Source organism: Anabrus simplex, chromosome 1, assembly GCF_040414725.1.
Source record: "Anabrus simplex isolate iqAnaSimp1 chromosome 1, ASM4041472v1, whole genome shotgun sequence".
In the NCBI taxonomy this organism is placed as follows: domain Eukaryota; kingdom Metazoa; phylum Arthropoda; class Insecta; order Orthoptera; family Tettigoniidae; genus Anabrus; species Anabrus simplex.
Genome location: NC_090265.1, coordinates 416,623,418 through 416,644,855, shown reverse-complemented (window position 1 = coordinate 416,644,855; position 21,438 = coordinate 416,623,418). Strand labels below are relative to the sequence as shown.

Sequence of the window (21,438 nt, the reverse complement as noted above, 5' to 3'; positions counted from 1 at the left end):
GTAAATTACTGCCGGTTATTGTTCAGTGGTATTGTATTAAAAAACAAAATACTTCTACAAACATACCAAAAAAGAGTTTAAATTCTCACACACATGTCTACCGAACAGTAATCACGTCATTCATGAACAAACATACGCATCAGTTGACACTTCCGCGAGAGTAGCCTGCCTAATAAACACGAAATGGCAAAAACCTACATCATACCCAAGGACATAGAGAGGCCACTTGCGGTGAACTACAAGAGTTGCAAGCAGGGGTATACCTACTCGTAAACTTCCCAAAACCAGATGTTTGATTATGTATTGTAGCAGGCCACAAAAATGTGGCCCATGGCAGATGATTACATTTTTTTTAACTTTACAAATAGAAAAGTCTTATAATATCCTCCTTTTCCATGAAAAACTTTTTTATTTGTAAAGTGATAACCGTCAATATGGAATGAGATTTATAACATGCAAATGACTGATTGGATGACAGTGTTAATGAAAAAGGGACACATTCATTTTGATGTTCCAGCGACAAGAACCTGCTTTTTCGTGAATGAGATTCTTGTGACCCATTTTGTTACCATTTGCCTGTGCATTCTGATACCAGTATATCCCTGGTCACAAGACTTTGAAAGCCGTACCAGTAGAAAGTGTGTGCGGTGCCAGTATTTCCCGGCGGCGTTGCCAGTAAGTGATAACTTACAACCTTATGTATTTCAAATGAGAACTCATATCACTGGTGAATAAATTGTACATTCTCTCATGACCACGTTGTCAAATTACAAATCACGCTGATTTTATTTGGACATTTTTCCAGCTCTCGAATCAAGTAATCCTGGTGAGGGTCCCAAACACTGGAACCATACTCTAAATGCCATACGTCATATGTATACTGATTTTATTTATTTATTTATAAATTTGATTTGGACTGTTTTAATTTTGATCTACTGTATATATATCAAGAATATTACAGGTATATTTATTGAACCACCTATTCAATACATTCCACAATTTATGTGGTTAAATTTTTATATAGTACTACAGAGTTCTAAGGAACATGTTTCGCTCCTTATTTAATGGGCATCATCAGCCTAACTCAATCTTAAAACAATTAACTGTGGTGCCTATCTATTCTTACAATGTGATTAGACTATTAGTGTTGTAACACTGTGGTGTCTTAAAGCTAGTAATACATAACATCTAAAAATATATACAGACACTGAATTTGTTTAAAAGTATTGATAAATAACGATCTAAAATTATCACTTAGTCAGTCTTAAAAACATATGTGTCTGAAACTATAATAGATCTTCATTTTATAAACTATTAAACTCGTGTGGCCTTCAGTACAAGAAGTTCAAAATATTTGAGGGAACATTCGACCCGCAAGCAAACTAACACTTTGTAAAGTGAGAGACCAATGTCTGATGTATTTATACATCTTTATAAAACAGGAGTGGCTGTGCTGTGAGGTATTACTGCTAATGTTGTCAACAAGTTGTAAACTGAATGGAGCTTTAGTTGATGTAAGTGAAAGTTATATGGTCGGATATTACAATAAAATCCCTCAGATATTTAAATCTATAAGTTCGAAAGCTCCCTCCACCTCACCAAGCACTAGGCCCGCCCTTGCTACTTCAAGTAACTCCCCTATAACAACAGCAATGACGCACCAGACCCACCTCCCCCTCCATGTTCCCCAACGCCTCTTCCACATTGATATAACACCAGAGATAGAAATGTCAGACAAGTTAGCACTGATGGAACAATGACACACACTGGACTTGCACCCTAATGAGTAAGTACTCATTTTAAGCACAGGTATTACGAGAGATTCTTATTTATTACACAAGCTACAAAGCCCTGTTTACATTTCATTTCAGATAACTCACAACAGAGGCGGCAAACTATCGATAGTAATCGCCATCGATATTTTCCGATATTATGAGCTCTACTATCGATAGTAATTGATAGTTTACAAAAAGTGGAACGAATCATATCATTATGTCCGAAAATAGAACATTTATTGAACACAATTCACAAAAAAATCCGTAGAAAGCACAACCATTTCATGCTATGTAATTTCTGAAATTCAAATCGGAATCACTCATAAATCTCTTCAGTGGCACGTCCGAGACATTCTCGGGCTGCACGCGCTTGCCCATAACGTGACCGCCCGATAAATTCTCGTTCAGCTGCAGTGTTCATTTTCCGATCGCCCAACACTTTCTCGGGTATTGTAATATCTTTGGAAAAATGTTTTACAGCATTCTCAACAGATGGCAGGAGAGTTTTCAGTTGCTTTCATGAAGTCTTTGACCTAAAATGTGCCTTATCTTCTCTCGCCTACATGCAGTCTCTGACAACATATAAATCTCATTTTTTGTTAGGTTGAATGGAGAATCCCATCTTCCAAAATGCTAAATAGTCTTTCTGGCGGCACTGAAGTCACAGGTATGGAGAGAAACTGCAAACAGCCATACAATTTCTGTTAGCGCGAAAAATAAGCCAATGAGGGGAAAAAAAGATCGTTGACTATCGATAATAGGCAATTGACTATCGACGTATAACGATAGTGGGCACTATTTATAGTTTTCCGCCTCTAACTCACAATCTTTCACGTGATTGCATAACTCTGCAAAGGACATTGTATTCTCAAGTTCGTCTTTATGGTCCAACTGATTACCTTTAAAATTTAGCAGCAGTTCCAAATAATACATTCCACAATTTATGTGGTTAAATTTTTACAGAGTACTACGGAGTTCTAAGGTACGTGTTTCGCCCTTTGTTTAATGGACATCATCAGCCTAACTCAATCCTGGTGAGGGTCCCATACACTGGAAACATACTCTAAATGCCATGCGTCATACGTATAATGATATAAATAAATAAATAAATAAATAAATAAATAAATAAATAAATAAATAAATAAATAAATAAATAAATAAATAAATAAATAAATAAATAAATAAATAAATAAATAAATAAATAAATAAATAAACAAAGGGCAAAATATGTACCTTAGAACTCTGTAGTACTATGTAAAAATTTAACCACATAAATTGTGGAATGTATTGAATATGTGGTTCAACAAATATTCCTGTAATATTCTTGATATAAAGTCGCTTTCAATACGGAACATTTACGAGAATAATAACTTGTAAAGTATTGTATATATGCGAGTATAACGTGCACCTTACACTTGTATCAAATACAATTAGTTATAAATTATTATTTTGAGTATTAAAAATTCTTCATGTAATGGTCGCACCATACAGTTTTTTCGAAAATTTTGGCAAAAAATGTGCGACGATTATGTGGTGAAACAAGGTATATTTATAAAAAATAAATAAAAGTATTTGTCTGGCTCCTTAGTTGAATGGTCAACAAAGTGGCCTTCTGTTCAGAAGGTCCTGGGTTTGATTCCTGGTCGGGTAAGGTATTTTAGCCTTGTTTGGTGTTTGGGCATTGGTGTTTGTCTTAATACATATCTCTTCACATATATGCAATGCATCATACTAACAATCCCCATAGAATAGGGTCGCCACCAGGAAGGGCATGTAGTCTTAAAACTGGGTCAGATCCACATGCAGTACCGACACCACATAACTGGGTAAAGGTCAGGAAGATCACATAAAGAAAAATACTTAAAACTGTAGAGAGATCGTAACTGCATTCCATGTTGCCAAAGTACTTGTGAAAGAAAGAATACTTAAAAAAAGAGGTTGATGTGCAACTACAAGAAAAATGTAAATGCCACAATTTTATCACATGCAAGTGAACAAAAGAAATTTGTAACTGAAACAGAACTGAGTCAGAGAAGAGTAGTATCAGCGTTACCATTTATAATTGTTATGGACGATATGATGAGGGCAGCAAACTCATACAAGGAAGTGTCGATAAGTTTCAATTGAAACCGACAATGAAATTTCGCTGAGAGCATGAGGGACCATAAGAAAGCAATGTACAAAAAATCAGCTGCCATTTCGAGCTGTAAGATCTGAAGCTGACACGGAAATTTCTAATAAGATTGCACACATTACCTTGTGCGTTCTGAATGAGGCAATTAACACATGTCCCTTTGAGAGAGCAGTCGTTAATCTGGCTAATGAAATACGAGTATACATTACATTAGTTCCATGAAAAAAATTTCTCTTCTTCCCGAGAAAAAACTTCAGAAGAAAGGGAAATGAGTCGACAATTGATCCAACTAATTGAAAATAATCCCAAGGGTGCCAGCATTGTCCAGGAATTATGTCTGGAGAGAAATAGTGATAGCAAAACTGACAGTGGAAACAGCAACACCTCATCTACATGATCTGAAAGAGAAGGCAGCACACCATTGCCAGATACAAAAGGTGTAACGGATCTGAGTTTAAGTCCCAAGCCTGATTTCCATCAATCCGGTGAAGAGAGACTGCAGTCACCTGACAAATCTACCCATTCAGGCTATGCTTCCAGTTCACAGAAGAAAGTAAAAGAACATTGAAGATCTTGCGTACAAGAGGGAAGCAGTAAATGTATGGCTAAATAAGGGGGAAAGATGAGGCTTTCATTAACCACTGTTTGTGACATCACTAAGACAACTGTACATGTGGAAGAACCAGTTAGAATCTACGTCAGTTAAGTCCTGCCGAACACCAGAAATTGATATATAAAAAATGATTTTCACACTTTGCAGAAGCAAGAAAGTTGAAGTTGGATGTTTGCAATGAAGACATGCTACTGACTGTGGGCCTAGAGACTTTTAAGAAAGATTTCAATGGGACAAAGTAATTTCAGAGCATCTACTGGTTGGATGAGTCACTTCAAGAAAAACTACAGAATTAAAAGTAGAAAAACCACAATTTTTTAAATTCCATGCGTATCTGCAAGAAGAGGTAAACGATAAATTTGCAAAGAAATTTGATGAAGGAGCTACGGAGCGATTTTTAGACTACACCAGTTCTTCAATATACAATACAGATCAGAATGTTTTTGTGCGCTAAATGAAAGCGGAAAAGACTCTATCGTTTGTTGGTGAGAAACATACAGAAACAATTCCTCAATCAGTTAGTGCACTCACCCATTCGCATGTAATTATGCCCACAGTTAGTATGACTGGTACTCTTGTTCCAAAAATATTCATTGTACTACAGCAGGCAATGTTTCATTTGCAACATTTTGAGCACCATAGCACCTTGCCTACTTCAACCACACATCATATTGTAAATTATATATTCATGAGGTTCTTACTACTTAGAAACATGTTTTAGGATTTCGTCAAATATTGTGTATGTTTAAATATAGCTGATGATGACCCCGAGTAGGGTTGAAACTAGTCCGATATAATGTAAATAACATTGTAAATACAACTATTGTATTGAATAGGTGGAAAACTCTCCTGTTTATAATTTATATGTTTTGTCAGTTCAATATGGACCTACAACATGAAGTTCATAACCCTTGACGGAGAGATTTGCCATGCTTAATCTCTAATGTAGTCGTCTTACAAGGCCACACCTTGAAATAGAACTTTTCGGTCTGTGGATAGTAATCCTTCTGGTTGAGTTGTTGCCGAAGACATGACCTCTTAAGTTTCCCATGTTATCAACAGCTCTACAAATAGCTCTGCATTTCCCAACTACTGTAGAAAATAAATTATGTACAGGATATAATACAGAGTCCTTCCAGTTTCTACACTTTACCATGTAAATAAATTAATACCCAAATAATCATAATAATAAATATAATACATTATGATAAATACAGTGCAGGGGTGTGATACATAGTGGTGGGTTGCGACCGGAATCGCTAAGAGTCGATTCCATAGCCTGGGGAATCGGGTACCCGGAATCGATTCCGAGGAACTAGTAGCGCCATCTATGATGCAAACGTGTAGCATGAATGTGTTGAGTAATGTGAGTTCGTTTTGGTTTATAACCAGGTCACTTTATAAGCCATGCCTGCTCTCACTGTAGTGTCCTGGAGTTATATATTCTAATGCGACTGTAATTTGATTGGAAAATATGATTCTCTGTTTGAAAATAATCAAATTGTATGGATTGTACACAAATCAAAACTTGTATGGGGATTATGACATAACATAACATTACTATTTCATCAAAATACAACTGTACTAGAGAGACAACAATAACTAATGTAAAGCAGTGATGAAAACAAAAATGGTAATACTGACAGTTTCCCATAATGATATTTAGCAGTAGTATGAAACGTTAGTCTTCTTCTTTTTCTACAAATTTTCTCACATATGTGGCGTCGTGGGTGCGAACTGTACCTCACATGTTGATTTGGCCCTTTTTAACAACCGGATGCCCTTCCTGATGCCAACCCTATGTGGAGGGATGTAAGCACTATTGCGTGTTCCTGTAGTTGTTGGTAGTGTAGTGTGCTGTCTGAATATGAAGAGGAAAATGTTGGGACAAACACAAACACCCAGTCTCCTGGCCAAAAGAACTAATGAGAGGCGATTAAAATCCCCCACCCGGCCAGGGATCGAACTCGAGACCCTCAGAACCGAAGGCCTCAACGCTCACCATTTGGCCAATGAGTCGGACAGTAGTACAAAATGTTCATTGCAAATTAAATGTAACGGAAGACAGGTATGCTACGAAACAAGTTGTGTACTTATTAAAAATGCGACTTAATTCTACAGACTTTATACGTTTATACTAGCGATATTTGAAAATCACATTGGAAATATACAGTATAAGCATAAATAACAATGTCGATTGCTACACCCAGTGTCGAAATGTGTAATGTGATTTCCATACTACGAGGATAAATTGTTATTTCATTATTATGTTTCATAATTCATTCATGAAAACCAATAAGACATTTCACTGTATACAAAAGAAATAGTGAATATTACACGTTCAAATTTGCCCCACTTATATATGGAAGACACACTCTAGTGAGTGCGCCCAGCACACACTGGTGACGTCATCGGGAACCGATTCCTTGCACACGACATTGAGTGCGACTTCGTAGTCGTAGGAGCTGATTCTCGCGATTCCAAATGTCATTCGTGCACATCACTAGTGATACATGAAGTGATCTGTTCTAAAACTTGTCTTATCCATCATAAGTGATTTTTCAGAAAAAGCCAAAAACGTGTAGCTTTTGCAATATAAGTCTCACTTATTCAACTGTAATACCATGCATTCAAGTTTAAGTTCAGAGGGTCGTCTTGCTAAGGAAATATAATTAGTAGAATGTCAATAAATCAAGTTTATAATTTGGATAAGATGAGGTTTGGATCATCCAGTAAGAAAATCAAACAGTTTACCTTGCAGAACTTAGGTATTTAAAAAAAAAAAAGGGTGAATATAGCAGTCTGCAAATCCGAGCGTTATTTGATTTTTTTCACAAATTTTAGATGAGTTCTCTAAAGTATTTTATTCCTTGCTTATTCCTGCCATGTCATCGTGCTGTGCCTCTCTTCTACTGAGATCGCGCATGTGTTGGTTGTTGTGCCTGAACTAAAACATTTTTGAGAAAGAAGGGGCTGCCTATTAAAGCAGTTTTATTGCTGGACAATTCAAGTAATATGCAGATAAACAGGAAGTACGATGTGATTAAATTTGTGCTTTATTTTTGCTCCCGAAAGAAATAAGTTTGATACAATCTATGGATCAGGGCATTTTAGAATGTCAAAAAGAAAAAAGTATCGACACCGCCTGCTACATTCACTCCCGGAAGCAACAGAACATGAGGAAAACATCACAAACTTCCTCAAACAGATAATCATAAGGGACATAGTGTATTGGTTAGCAGAATCATGGGATGAAGTGAAACCAGAGACACTCACAAAATTATGGAAGATTTTAGGAAATGCTGTGTCTGCTGACAATAACTCCGATGACAACAATGATGATGGCATACCAAACTTGAAAGATCTAATCTCATTATTGTGAACTATATTCGTTCTCATGGGCTTACTCATCACTAATTCAAAGAATTTTTGGTTTCACTTGAGGAAGAGTATCCCGATATCCCCTACCATACAGAGATACGGTGGTTAAGCAAGAGAAAGGTGATTTTACTCTTTTTTCGAATACGCCACGCTGTTGTTTTTTTGGTGGAAGAAAGGACGTTGAGAGCCACTTTTACATGAGCCTGAATGGGCAGCTGACTTAGGACTTTTAGCAGATATTATGGCTCTTCTAAATGATCAAAGTCTGAAACTCCAAAAAGAAAATCATCTAATTAATGACATGGTCAGCAAGATAAAGGCTTTCCAACAGAAACTTCAACTCTTCAAAAACAACCTCTTGGAAAAAAATATGGAACACTTCCCTGAGCTAGGTAAGCAATATGTATAGTATTATAATCTTTAGTAAATACTCTAGGTTTTATAAAGTGGTTTACTCAAAACGTTACTATGGTTTTGTTTGACAGCGGGAAGGAGAATGTTTGAAAAGTACGTCGAGGTGCTACAATCCCTTGAAAATGAGTTTAGCGACCGATTTCAGGTAAAGTACCGGTATATGACCAACTGTAAAAAATAATTATTTTAAGTGTACAAGCGTAACATGAAATTAGGAAATATTCATCCACAATACCTCTTTATGAAAAATATGTCCCTTTTGGTACTCTAAAGTAATTTTATATATTAAAACCTGCAACCAATATACTTGATGTGTTCGTAAAGTCCTTTTCGATAGCAGTTGAAAGTGTGTCTCCTGATTTGCAATTTGAATTAATAGATTTGAAAAAAGATGGTCAAAAGATGTATTTTTCAATACAAAGACTTCACCCGAATTCTACCAGAAGGAAGATTTTCCTAAGCTACATCGAGAAGCAACTAAGATTATTTCTATATTTGGTTCCACATGTATACATGAAAGATTATTTTTTTCTGTTTTGACTTGTATGAAAACTAGATTGCGTGCTAGTTTTCTGATTGTAATTTAAAGAACACTCAGAATTGCTGTCAGCCGATCCCTTGTTCCAGACATTACTGGTATAATTGCAAAGAAAAAGGAAAAGAAGAGCTAGAGGAGGACACTACTCAAACTAAAAGTAATCTACAGTATATGCTGACAAATATCCAACATGCCGTACACCACCTGTAAAGTTGTTTAGTGCCCTGTTCTAGCGCCTTTCGAGAATGGGACCCTCAAACCAAATTGAAAGAAGAGTTTTTTTTAATAACACTGGTAACTTTGTCCCATACAACTGAGTGTCTCTGCTCACCACATGTAAACATTTCGCAGTGAGGGGAGAAACAACGGGGAAGGTGAGGAAAGCGGAGACAAGCCAAACGGGTGAGACAGGTGTAGGGAAAGAGGAGTGGGGGTTTGCACTCTGGTCAACCTAGTGAAGTTGTCTCCTGCACCTTGCGCATTGCAGAACTTCTTTTTTCCTTCTTCTTTTCAACAAGATTGTTTACATCTACCTTGGAACAGATGAAAGTTGTGAGACCTTTCAAGATCCTCGAATTTGCCAATATTGTAACCATTTGTGCCTATGAGTTTGTGTATTTTGACTGTGCTAAAAGAGTAACTGTGCTTTATTTAGTATAAGAGAAGGCCTAATGACCTTAACCACACCAATAAAGACCTTTATCTCTCCATTCAGCATTCTGATGAGAAAGTTAAGATGTAGTACCAAAAAAGTTAAATCATTAACTAATTAAGACAAAATTAAAATACTTCAAGTAGGCACAATAAAATATCTCCAGCAGAAACATATTAATGACGTTTCACTGTATTTTAAAAGGTGGCAACTCTCAACTAAAATACGAGTTACGGTGTAACATTCATAGACCACCTCTCCCTTTTATCCCTATCTTTTCTCCAGAAATCTGGATCACTCCTCATTCTTCTCCCTGTACCTTCCACAACAGGAGTAATATTCTCTGTCATCCTAATACCCTGTATTCAGAGCACAAAACTGCATGAAATACTAACATATTTCAAGAACAACAGACATAAACTGTAGGTAAATTGTAGCACGAAGTCATGTGCTGAAATTATTCTTTCTATTGGTTGATTGTATAAGGGGAATTTTGGAATGACAAAAGAAATGGATAAGGCAAGTTATGAAACAATAGCCTAACTTTGGTTACAAATTTCTACGAGAAAAGGCAAATTCTGATGCCTACTTTTGTGAAAGAATCATCACAAACCTAACCAAGAAGCAATGCTACCTCTAGATATACATTTTTAAAAATTGGATAAGACGAATTACTAAGCATAACAATGCAATTGTAACCTTACCTACCTCATCACGGTAATCAGCAAAGGATGCGCAAAGCATGTTAGCTGGTAATTCAATTTACAGGGGGTTCCAATGACCTATCTTCAGAATATTCATTTTCAAGACCATATGCTTCTTTTGCTCAGAAAGTACTTTGTGAATTATGAATTAATTTTAACCTTTTCACTGCTAATTTTGTGAGCAACTATCAGAACCCTCCATGCTGAATTATTTAAAAAAAAAAATAATGTCTCAAAATACATGAAATATATGAAAAGTGTGCAAAAATGATTTTAAAAATTTCATATGAATTGACAAAAGAATTCTAGAACAGCTTTCAGTTTTATTTTTCTCCCACAAAAATTAACAACAGAGAAAATCAGGGTTGTCCATAGGAGCCGAAAATACTCTTTCCTATCAAATGTTCAATATTCCTCTTTCACAAGTACTAAATTCTCACCAAACTGCACAATGCTCTTTCAAAAATGTCAGACATTTTAGCTATTTTACAAATCAGGGTTGTCCATAATAGCCAAAGTACTCAACGGTCATCACCTTGAATAGATTTGGTATGGCTTATTATTTCCTAATAAGAAGCAATCAAAGAATATTTCATTATTTCAGAAAGTAACAAAAGTCAGGGCTGGCCAAAATAAGAAATGTAGAGAAAACACTAAATAGCCTGCTAAAATATCAACTCACATAATTTACACCAAATTATTTAATTATTTACAGCAGACAATCCAATGTGTCCATCTTCAAAACTTCACTAATATGTGGTATATTTCAAAGCAGGGGTGAACACGGACAGCCACGTCACATAATGCACATGTACCGGGTCTCTCGCCTCTTCTTTTCACCAGTTGTTGTGTTGGAACAGAAATGGCAGCATCTGGAGTAGGTTATACAGGGGATGGGAAATGTCTCTCCATCAGTGTGAGTGGTTGGTCACCAGATGTAGGATGTCCTCTTTTACTAGTTTGTCTAGAAATGTGGTACTTTTAGATGAGTTCCCTTATAAGCTGTAGCTGGAAGTCTGCTAGAGAAATGTACTGTCCAGTTTTGACAATGAAGAGAGCATGAGAATTTAGAACAGCGATGTCCAGCTGGTGGAAAAAATAACTTTTGGTACCATTTCATTGACTTCTGCACACACTCGACAGAACTGATCATTATGTCTAACTAACCGAAACACTTGCAGGAACAGCGCAGCAAGCAAGAATTCAAGAATGGCGCGTCAGGAGTCAACATACGAGGATCAGTCAATGGATGACCCCAAAAGAGGAACTCCCTCCTGGCCATGTCACAGATTGGGTGAATTGGAGAGTAGTGAACAGACTGCGCTCTGGTGTTACACGGTGCAGGGTAAACCAGAAGAAATGGGGTTTCGAAGTGGACAGTACCTTGTGTGTATGTGGAGAAGAGCAGACTACAGCCCATTTGCTGCAATGCAGTTCATGCCCATTTAGCTGCACAACAGAAGACCTGGTTAAAGCAAAGCCAAATGCACTTGGTGTTGCAAGGTTTTGGGCTCACGTAGTTTAATGTGGCTCTTCGCCATTGGAGTATTTATATTATGTTTTATGTTTTTCCTTATCTTTAATTTTAAACTTATGTATGCTTCTGACACGATATAAATAAATCATGTCTAACTGGTCAACAGGACCCATGTACTTGTTATAGTGAATAACGCAATGGGGTTTCTCTATAGGCTGTCTTATCTGTGTGTCCGTCTTCTCTGTGGGTCTTATGCTGTCAGTATGTCGCGTGGTCAGCATACAGTACAAACTTCCCTACGATCGAACCACCTAATGGCAATCATGTTATCCTGTCACTTATGATTCAGTTTGTCCTTTCTCCAGTTTTTTAGTAAATTTTGGCATATCTCTCCTGTTTTTCCTGGCGGTACCACGTGTTGGTTTTGTTTTTGTGTAGGTGATCGTACAGATGAGGACCTGAATACCAGTTGTCTATCAACAATGTATGTACCTTTCAATTAGCATCAAGACAACTGCAACCGATACCCCAAATTTACGTTCAGGAATTATTTCTGTAGTTGACCCGATGTAAACAATAAAATCCAGCACATATCTGGTCTCACAATCACAGATAACAAATGTCTTTATTCAAATCTGTGTCTCTTTGATGGAATAAACTGAATGAATGAACCTTTGAAAAGTGTCAAACTTTCATCAATGCAAATGTTTTAGAAAGCACACATTTCTCTGAACTTGTTTCTGAGATGGTCAATTACAGCCAGTCACCTTCAGGCTGACTGTTGTTGTCGCTGAAAACAACCCCAATAATAAGAGGTAGCCGTCTCTAGACATGAAATCCCAGAACTGCGGGGTCATTGTTAGAGGATCAGCTGACCATTATTCAAGAATTGTAAGTTTTCTCGTTCTTGCCGTAAGCACTGTCACGGCAAAAGAGACGTACAGTTTTAAGGTGTGGTTTCCTCCATTTCTGTAGCCTTGAACTTGGAGACGGTGTCATTGTTTGCGTAACAAATACAAAATACTTGTTTGTTTCAACTGATAACTTCTCGTGAAAAGAAGCATGAAATACATCTAAAGCCGCTGGTTCATCATGAATCACACCGGGTGATATACCCAATGAACTGTCATCAAAACTGTGTATTAGAGAACTAAACATTTTACCCGTGTGCCAATGAAATAAATCAGGTTTGGAATAAATTCTTTTCCTGGTTAGTGGAGCTGGTGGTTGAGGCTCAGCACTATCACTGTCATCACTAGGACTATAATCGCTACCCAAATCACTGATATCTGGGTACTCATCTTACGATTCAAGAGTATTCACAGCTTCTATAAGTTTGAACTCGGAAAGCACACGCCACCCGCTATTTGAAGCCATTTTTGAAAACCTTGAACACAGATGCTTTGCGGGAATGCCAACCTAGGTTGCGCACTGAGCTGAGTGCATTATTTCACATACCGTATTTGACTGCAGATAGCGTTAAAATGCAGTCTCTGTTTTGACTAATGGTCCATTATGCTTCTAAAAGATGTAGCTTGTTGCCACTCAAGTTTGAAAAAACAAAGGAAACTCCAAAGGCATCTACAGTGAAACCTCGTTAGTGCATTCCTCATTAACACGTTTCCCCGTTTAGCACGTTGTAAATTCGAAGTCCCAATTCTCATCGTATTAAATCTATATAAAAATACCTCACATATTGCGTTACAAATTTTCGCTGTTACATCATCACACATTTTTCATAGTCCTGAAATTGTTGCTGTATTTGTCATCCCTTCTGAAAGAAACGTGATTTCCAACTTGGGTAAGAGCCATTGCTACAGTTGTGTGATTACAGGAAAAGGCCTTGCTGAATTTCAAAGGATAAGTTGTACTTTCGGGGAACAAGCCATTAGCCTCAGGAATGTTCAGTTTTGCTTGCCGGTTAGCAGTGAGCCTGTTTGTTCTTGTATTTCGCATTCAATTCAGAAGGTAGGTATGTATTTTGTGTCAAGTGGTACAGTGAAGTCTAGCTAATTGGTGGTATGAATAAACATGAGTATTTTGTATATACTCAACATTTCCGAGTATATACTCCACTTCATAAGAATAAAGTTCATGAGAATGTACTCACTAACTGAGTATATACTCATGTCATGAAGGTGGTGTAGTATAAACTCACAATTGTAACAGTCTGAGAGTAGATTCTCATATGTGGTATGAATAAAAGAGAGTACATTCTCAGATTGATGAGTATAATCTCTGTCTGTTTAGAGTAGGGCTGGTATGTGTCTCATGGGTATTTTCTGATTTATTGCTCTTAAAAGTATTATGTAAATAGCCAAGTTTATTAATAACGTGAGAACTGTTTCTAGGAGGGACATGGGCAATGTGAATTCTAAGAATCTTACGTCTATATCATTCTTCGAAATTGAATTTATTTGGGCAAGGAAAACAAGAGGTGCTATTTAGAATATAGTTAAATAAACAGATTTTTAAGACGATTAGGTCACCCTGGATTTCAATGTGGCATAGAGGACTTGGTATCCAACAAAAACTGAGTAAACTTATTGTTGAGGTTATGTACGGTACTTTGCGACTAAAGCTGCAGTGTGAAATGCATTTCCTCAAAATAATACAAAACTTGCGGTTACCAAACCAGAGCGGCAGAAAGTATAATTTATCCAGCAGCAACGACTGCTCTTGATTGCACTCATGTTAGGCCTACATATTAGGGTGGCGAGTCCGTAAACAAGGAAGGTAATAAATGCGTTTTCCTTCTGGACCTTTATGATCACCCAGAATGCCAGGCAGATGTTTCATTTGGAACATTCAGTACATAGACCTGTACATAAGATACAGATTTCTTTTTTACTCTCGCTTTCACATTAGGCCTATTTATTTACCGGGCGAGTTCGCTACGCGGTTTGGGTCACATATTAGTGAAATCCTGGATTCAGGATATATGGGTTCGATCCCAACAGTCGGCATCTCAGAAGATGATTTTCTATGGCTTATTTTCTCACTTGCCAAATCCTGGGGCTGTACCTTGATTAAGGACACTTTCCTATCTCATGTTCGCTGCAAGATCTACTGTGTCGGTGCAACATTTCTTTCTGAGATTTATTAAAATTATGATGAGTATAGCCTACAAAGAAGGAAGGTACAGGTAATTAAAGTATTAACATGAATGTGTGGTTAAAGTCACACATTTGTTTCCCTCTAATTTTCGTGTTATTTATCATTTGAGTCATCGTGCACGTTCCTACATTCTGCCCAGATATGGCTTGTATTTTGGTTTAAATTATTTCAAAGCTTCGGATATTATACTAATGAGGAAATACTATGAAACTGTTAACGTACCGTAGGCTACATGCTTTAAAATTACATTTCTTTATCACATTCTCATTTTCATTTTATTTATCTTTCAAGTTATCGCACACGTTTCTACCTTCTACAGTACCGGTACATTGCTTACAATTTGTTTTAAATGGACCCTGGAGCGTCGAACCTTAAGAACAGAAGAGAATATTCCTACAAAATGTTACTGGCGGAATATTTGCCATTATGTTGAAATTGAAACTCGCACCTTAGAATTTCGACTCGATCACCACGATCAAAGTTTCGTTCAATTCAAAATGGCGGTCAAAGTCATTCTTTGCAGTTACATCTGGTTGAATGGAACCTACAATTCATTGTCTAAGAGTGTGACCAGAAAATAATATTTAATAACCCATTGCTTCAAAATAAAAGGTTTCTACTAACATTTGTTTTAGAAAGACTGTGATCCACAATAATACATCAATATACAGTAAAACCTCGTTAACCTCTTAACATGAAAGCCCGAGTATACTCGGGGTTTTACATATTTATATAAAATAAAATCCCGAGTATACTCGGGAATGTCGCTCATTGATCGGTACCTAATTTAAAAGCCCGAATGTACTCGTTTCTTGTTGTTTCTCAATATTTCCGCAAGATGTTTATGAAATTATTACTTTAGGGTCCTATTTTTGCCAACAGATGTCTCTGACTCAATGGTAGTGGATGTCGGTGACTCAGGCAGTTCGTTTTCGCGGCTTTCCCGTATTTGTTGCTATCTAAGTGTACTTTGTCTGTTAGGTGAAAATGGAGAGTGAAGAAGAGTTTGACTTTGAGTTTAGTGAGTCTGATAGTTCTGAAGAAGTTTCTGAAGACAGTTCAGAAGAAGAAAGTGGTAGTTCTAGTTCATCTGATTGTGATATTGCAAGTGCCAGACAGTGGTGTGAAATTGATACTTCCAGAACACTACCACCTGCCCCACCACGTTTTCCTTTCAGGGCTAATCCTAAAATACATTTCCAGCTGTGTTGTGAGGATGTTTAGTGCTGTGTTATTTATTTTAGAACCCGTAAAATGTATCACGAGTTTACTCGGGATTTTAAAACAGGAACTTTTTGGTGGCTTATATTTCATTGGTAAGTTCGAAAAATGTATTTTCATTGTTACCACTGTCATTAGTTTTCAATAAATAGCCCATTTTAACAATAAAAAATTAGGTAAAAAAAGATCACAATTTTGTAAATAATTGGTATGTTAAGAGGTTAATTCGAAGTCGTTGGGACTCAAAAATCGGACTTCGAATTACATGATTTCGAATTAACCGCCAATTCGCAATTCAGAAGTACCAACCCTTGCCGCATTACAAATTATTCTAAGGCCCGTTACTGCATGCAGATAACCTTGATTCACAGTTTATACCTTTCAAATGCCATGAAAAAAGAACTATTTCCAAAATGTATCCAAGAAGGTGCATTTACAGTATTCAAATAATGCACTTGGATATCTCACTGGTAAGCATAACCTCACGCAACGAAAGAAAGGAAAAAAAGCACGATTCAAAGACGAGGAGAAATCTATGCTGGCTCCCATGTGCAAGTGCCTTATTAATTGGATTACTATACTGTATGCATTTTAGATGCCTTGTATTTATACACAGAAAGTACCCGATGCCCTTAAAATCGAACTTTTCTATGACTCTATCCTTGTACGATTTCCCGCCATGGCACTTATCTCATACTTCAGAAATGTAAACACTTGCCGTGTCACAAAGTATTCTAAGACCCATTATGCAAGCACCTCGATTGACAGTTTAAACCTTTCAAATGCCATAGAAAAAACTATTTCCGAAATGTATCCAACAAGGTGCATTTACAATGTTCAAATAATGCACTTGGATAAATCACTGACAAACATAACCTCACGCAACGAAAGAAAACAAAATCGCACAATTCAAAGACGAGGACAAATTATGCCGGTTCCCCTGTTGTGCAAATGCATTATTTTTTTGATTTCTTTATTGTTTGCATTTTTATTATAGATGCTTTGTACTGGCATGGAAAGTGCCCGACGCTCTTAAAACATTGTGGCTTATCGAAGTTTCCTATGACGAGGGGATAAAGTATCTCGCTTCCATGTGCATTGCAACGCACTACTGTGACCCCCATCCCTCACACTTGTACGATTTCCTGGCTGGCAATTTCTCCTTTAAAACCATAAGACCGTTTGGGCTCGCATAAAATTAAAGCAATGCAGTTTCACCGGCAATGACAATATTGTTCGGTGCCTACGAATTGATTATAGGAGCCATGTTTTTTCGTCAACTGTCGGCATCGCCAGGGTTCGCGGATTCTGTTTTCCCGCACACTGCCTGTTGCGTGATATTACGGCGTTCCTTAAAAGGTTGAATACAAAAGAATTCCGATTTCATTCAACTTAGCAATCATGAAGCGCACTGTAGACCCACCGAAGTGAGTGTAAGTGCGGAAAGGTACCCCTCCACGTTCCGGAACGCGCATCCTATTATGACGCGGAGCGGATAAATTTCGAGTTGAAATTACTCTGTAACATGCTAGTGTTTTAAAATGTAAAGGCAATTTCGAATTAAGTCTTAATTTCGGTAATGGGGCCGACATTGAACTTCGAATTACGAATTATCCGTATTTCGAATTAAACAATTTAAATAACATGCAAAACTGTATCTCGTGTTTCCGGGAACGAGAGCTTCTTCGAATTGGGCGGGATTTTGAATTAACCGATTTCGAATTATCGAGGTTCTACTGTATTTGTTGGCCCCTGTGCACATGTTTTCATATTTGTTGTCCGGTGTTTTTCACTCCTTTCAGTGTATTGTTATTTTATAATCCCTAGCAGAAAAGGTTTTCATATTTGTTCTCTCGTGTTTTTCATACATTTTAATGCTTTCCTCTCATCTTTAAAAATGGTAGATATGCCTATAGTTTTCACCGTACCCATGGATACACGACATAAAATGGCCACATGTCGGAAAAAATCTTATCTAGCGTTTCCATATCCCTGTTGGATAGTTTTTATTTGTTTATTCATTCGTACATTTTATAACACCAGTATAAATGGTCCGTTATTGGACATTATAAATTTTCCAGCTAACTCATTCCTGGTTGCCAGCGGCTCCAAGTAGCTTACGCAGTGGCCTCCACGGTATGCACTAGCCAACATCTTGGTAGGTGTACTAGGTACCAACTGATGAGCCCAACCTAGCACACAAGGGCGAAACGCTAGCAACCAGGAATGAGTTAGCTGGAAAATTTATAATGTCCAATAATGGACCACTTATATTGGTATTATAAATTTACTCAATCGGGACAAACATTTCAGATTCCCTATGGGAATCAACATCTATATCATCTGATAGCCAAGCAGGCATCAATTTTTGATAAAGAGACAAAGTCTCTCATACTGCACTGGCACTGCATGTGGTTCCAATTAGCCTACGCAGTGGCCTCCACGGTATGCACTAGCCAACGTCTTGGTAGGTGTACTAGGTACCAACTGATGAGCCCAACCTAGCACATGAGGGCGAAACGCTGGCAACCAGGAATGAGTTAGCTGGAAAATTTATAATGTCCAATAACGGACCATTTATATTGGTATTATAAATTTAATCATTCGGGACAAATATTTCAGATTCCAAATGGGAATCAACATCTATATCATTCGCACATTTTCTCACTTAACATGTCCTCTTTCATTATCCCCTGCAGAAATGTCTTAACGAAGTTTCACTGTACTTCCTTTTCAGAAAAGTAGCTAAAGTTACCGACGAGATATCTTGGGTGCAGCAAAGACGTGACGTACTACTGTGCCCGAGATATCTCGGGCGTAGCAGTGTAAGGGTTAATATAGTTGAACCTGCCCTAATGGACACCTTTATTCCGTGGACACCTCCCTATACAGACTTTTCCCATGGAACCGGTTTTATATCTAGGAGATGGCGACTACTGTGTGTGAGTCTGTGATATCCGTAGTAGATAATGGTGTAAGATGCAGTGAAAAATGTGGCAAATGCAGAAGAGTAGTTAAAAATGAGATTCTATGTCGTAAGTGTGATGAATGGTACCATTTTCGTTGTGCAAATATTGTAAATAGGACTGATATTGAAGAAAGTGAGTGGATGTGTCCCGAGTGTAAACAAACCGATAGTGAGGCAGAACAACAAGAAAGAGAGACATATGAAACTATAATTAAGATTTTAGGAGTGCTACAAGAAGATTTATGCGCTCTGAAACATGAAAATGAAAGCTTAAAGGACAGAATAAAGAAACTGGAAGATAAAGAAGACATTGGAGAAGAAAGATCGCCGTGGACGGAAGTGACGCGTAGCCATTTTAGGCCTAATGTTAAACATATGGGAGAAACTACGTACAACTTAAAACCGGGAAAAAAAACACTTTGCAGTGCCAAAATAGATTTCAGTTACTTCAGCAAGTTCCAGAAGAAGACATACCAAGTTTTCCAAATAATTTTAAATCCAGTGGAGGTAACCTACAGAAGAAGAAAACCAACCGAAAGTCAAGATCGCCAAAGATTCATCTCTACGCAGACAGTCAAGGGCGGGGTATGGCAGAAGGCATCAAGGATGAGCTGCAGAATCCAGAAACTGAGGTTTTAGGACTAATAAAACCAGGTGCCAAAACTGAAGACGTCCTTTCAAGTTGTGATCCTGTGTTAGAGAAGGACAATTATGTGGTAACTGTGAGTGGTACAAATGACATTGCTGCAAATGAAGGTGAGGAACTAATTATGACTCTCAGAGGTACGATTTCCAAACTACCTGACTCAAAAGTAATTGTAGTTAATGTGCCACCTAGGTATGACCTTTTAGAGGAGTCATGTGTGAACAAAGCTGTACATGATGTAAATATAAAAATCAAGAGATTATGTAAGAGTTTTAGAAATGTCTATGTAGTAGATACTTTAGGTCTTGGCAGGCAAATGTTTACTAGGCATGGGTTACATCTGAATGGTAATGGAAAAGCAAATCTCTGTAGACAAATTGCTACAATTATCAACAGAGATTTGCAAACTAATCTGTACTTAAGAAAACCCATACCACTAAACTGGCACATACAGGGAAACTTGCCAGAAAACCCAGACCCTTAAATCAAGATCTATGTACAAGGATCTCGGTTCCAGGGATATTCTCAACTCATGAGTCAAACGTTACCCAATTGCAACAGTCAAGTTTTAGGGAGGAAGGAGGTCTGAGATTGCTCTTGGTAAACTGTCAGAGTGTAGTAAATAAACAATTAAAATTCGGTACATTGATGGAATCTTATGAGACTGATGTGGTGATAGGAGTAGAATCATGGTTGAGAGAAGGGGTGGGTAATAGAGAAATATTTCCAGAAGGGTACACAGTCTATCGTAGAGACCGAGGAGATAAAAAGGGAGGGGGGGTGTTTATTCTGGTGAAGGAAACTTATTGTTCACATGAATGGTTTACCGATGAAAGGGATGAAATATTAGGGATAAAATTAGTTTGTGATAATATGAAGGAGGTGGGAACTATAGGAACATACAGGCCTGGAAGAGAGGAAAGAGACATGGAAATATTTGAGAAAATAATAGATTATACTCATAAAAACAATAATAATGATATGGTAATAATTGGGGGAGATCTAAACTTGCCTGAAGTTGAATGGAATGGAGCTGCAAGTGAAGAAGTTAATTTGGGAGGGAGGATTTACACAAGTAGTACAAGAACTGACTCGTCTCAATAACTTACTAGATGTATTCTTGGTTAAACCATGGGAAATTGTTGATAAAACTGAGGTAATTGAAGGAATAGGTGACCATAAGGCTGTAATAATGGATGTAGGACTGGTACCAAAAAGGCTTAATAAGAGGGTCACACAAGACAAGAAATTATACAGAAAAACTAAAGTTGATAAATTTGGGACTTACCTTAAATCACAATTCAGTTGTTGGATAAGTGAAGGGAGTAATGTGGATACACTTTGGGCTAAATTTAAGGGAATCATTTGGGAAGGAGAGAAGAGATTTGTACCTGTTAAAAAGGGTAAAATGACCTCAGACCCTGTTTATTATACAAGGGAAATAAGAAAATTAAAAAGAAAATGTAGAATAGTAAACAGGAAAATCAAAGAGGGTAGGGAGAATAGAGAAACTAGAAAACAGCTAATGAGGGAACTGAATAGAGTGAAAAAGGAAGCAAAAGAGAATTATATGAATGGCATTCTTCAAGAGGGTAATGACCACAAAGGGAAATGGAAAAAGCTGTATTCATATATTAGGAATCAAAAAGGAAAAGGAATCCAAATTCCTACAATGGTGGGAGAAGGGGGTGAACACTATTTAACAGATACTGAGAAAGCAAACCTCTTCAGTAGGGAATTCAGAGATTCAGTAGAAGATTGTCAGGACTTGGAAACCATAACAGAAGACAGAGAGGGA

General features: G+C 37.3%; 1 protein-coding gene across 2 annotated transcripts in view; it reads right to left on the bottom strand.

Moving 5' to 3' along the window:
* Positions 1-21,438, bottom strand: part of cnk (connector enhancer of ksr) — a 316,579-nt gene that overhangs the window by 80,380 nt on the left and 214,761 nt on the right. The window lies entirely within an intron of this gene.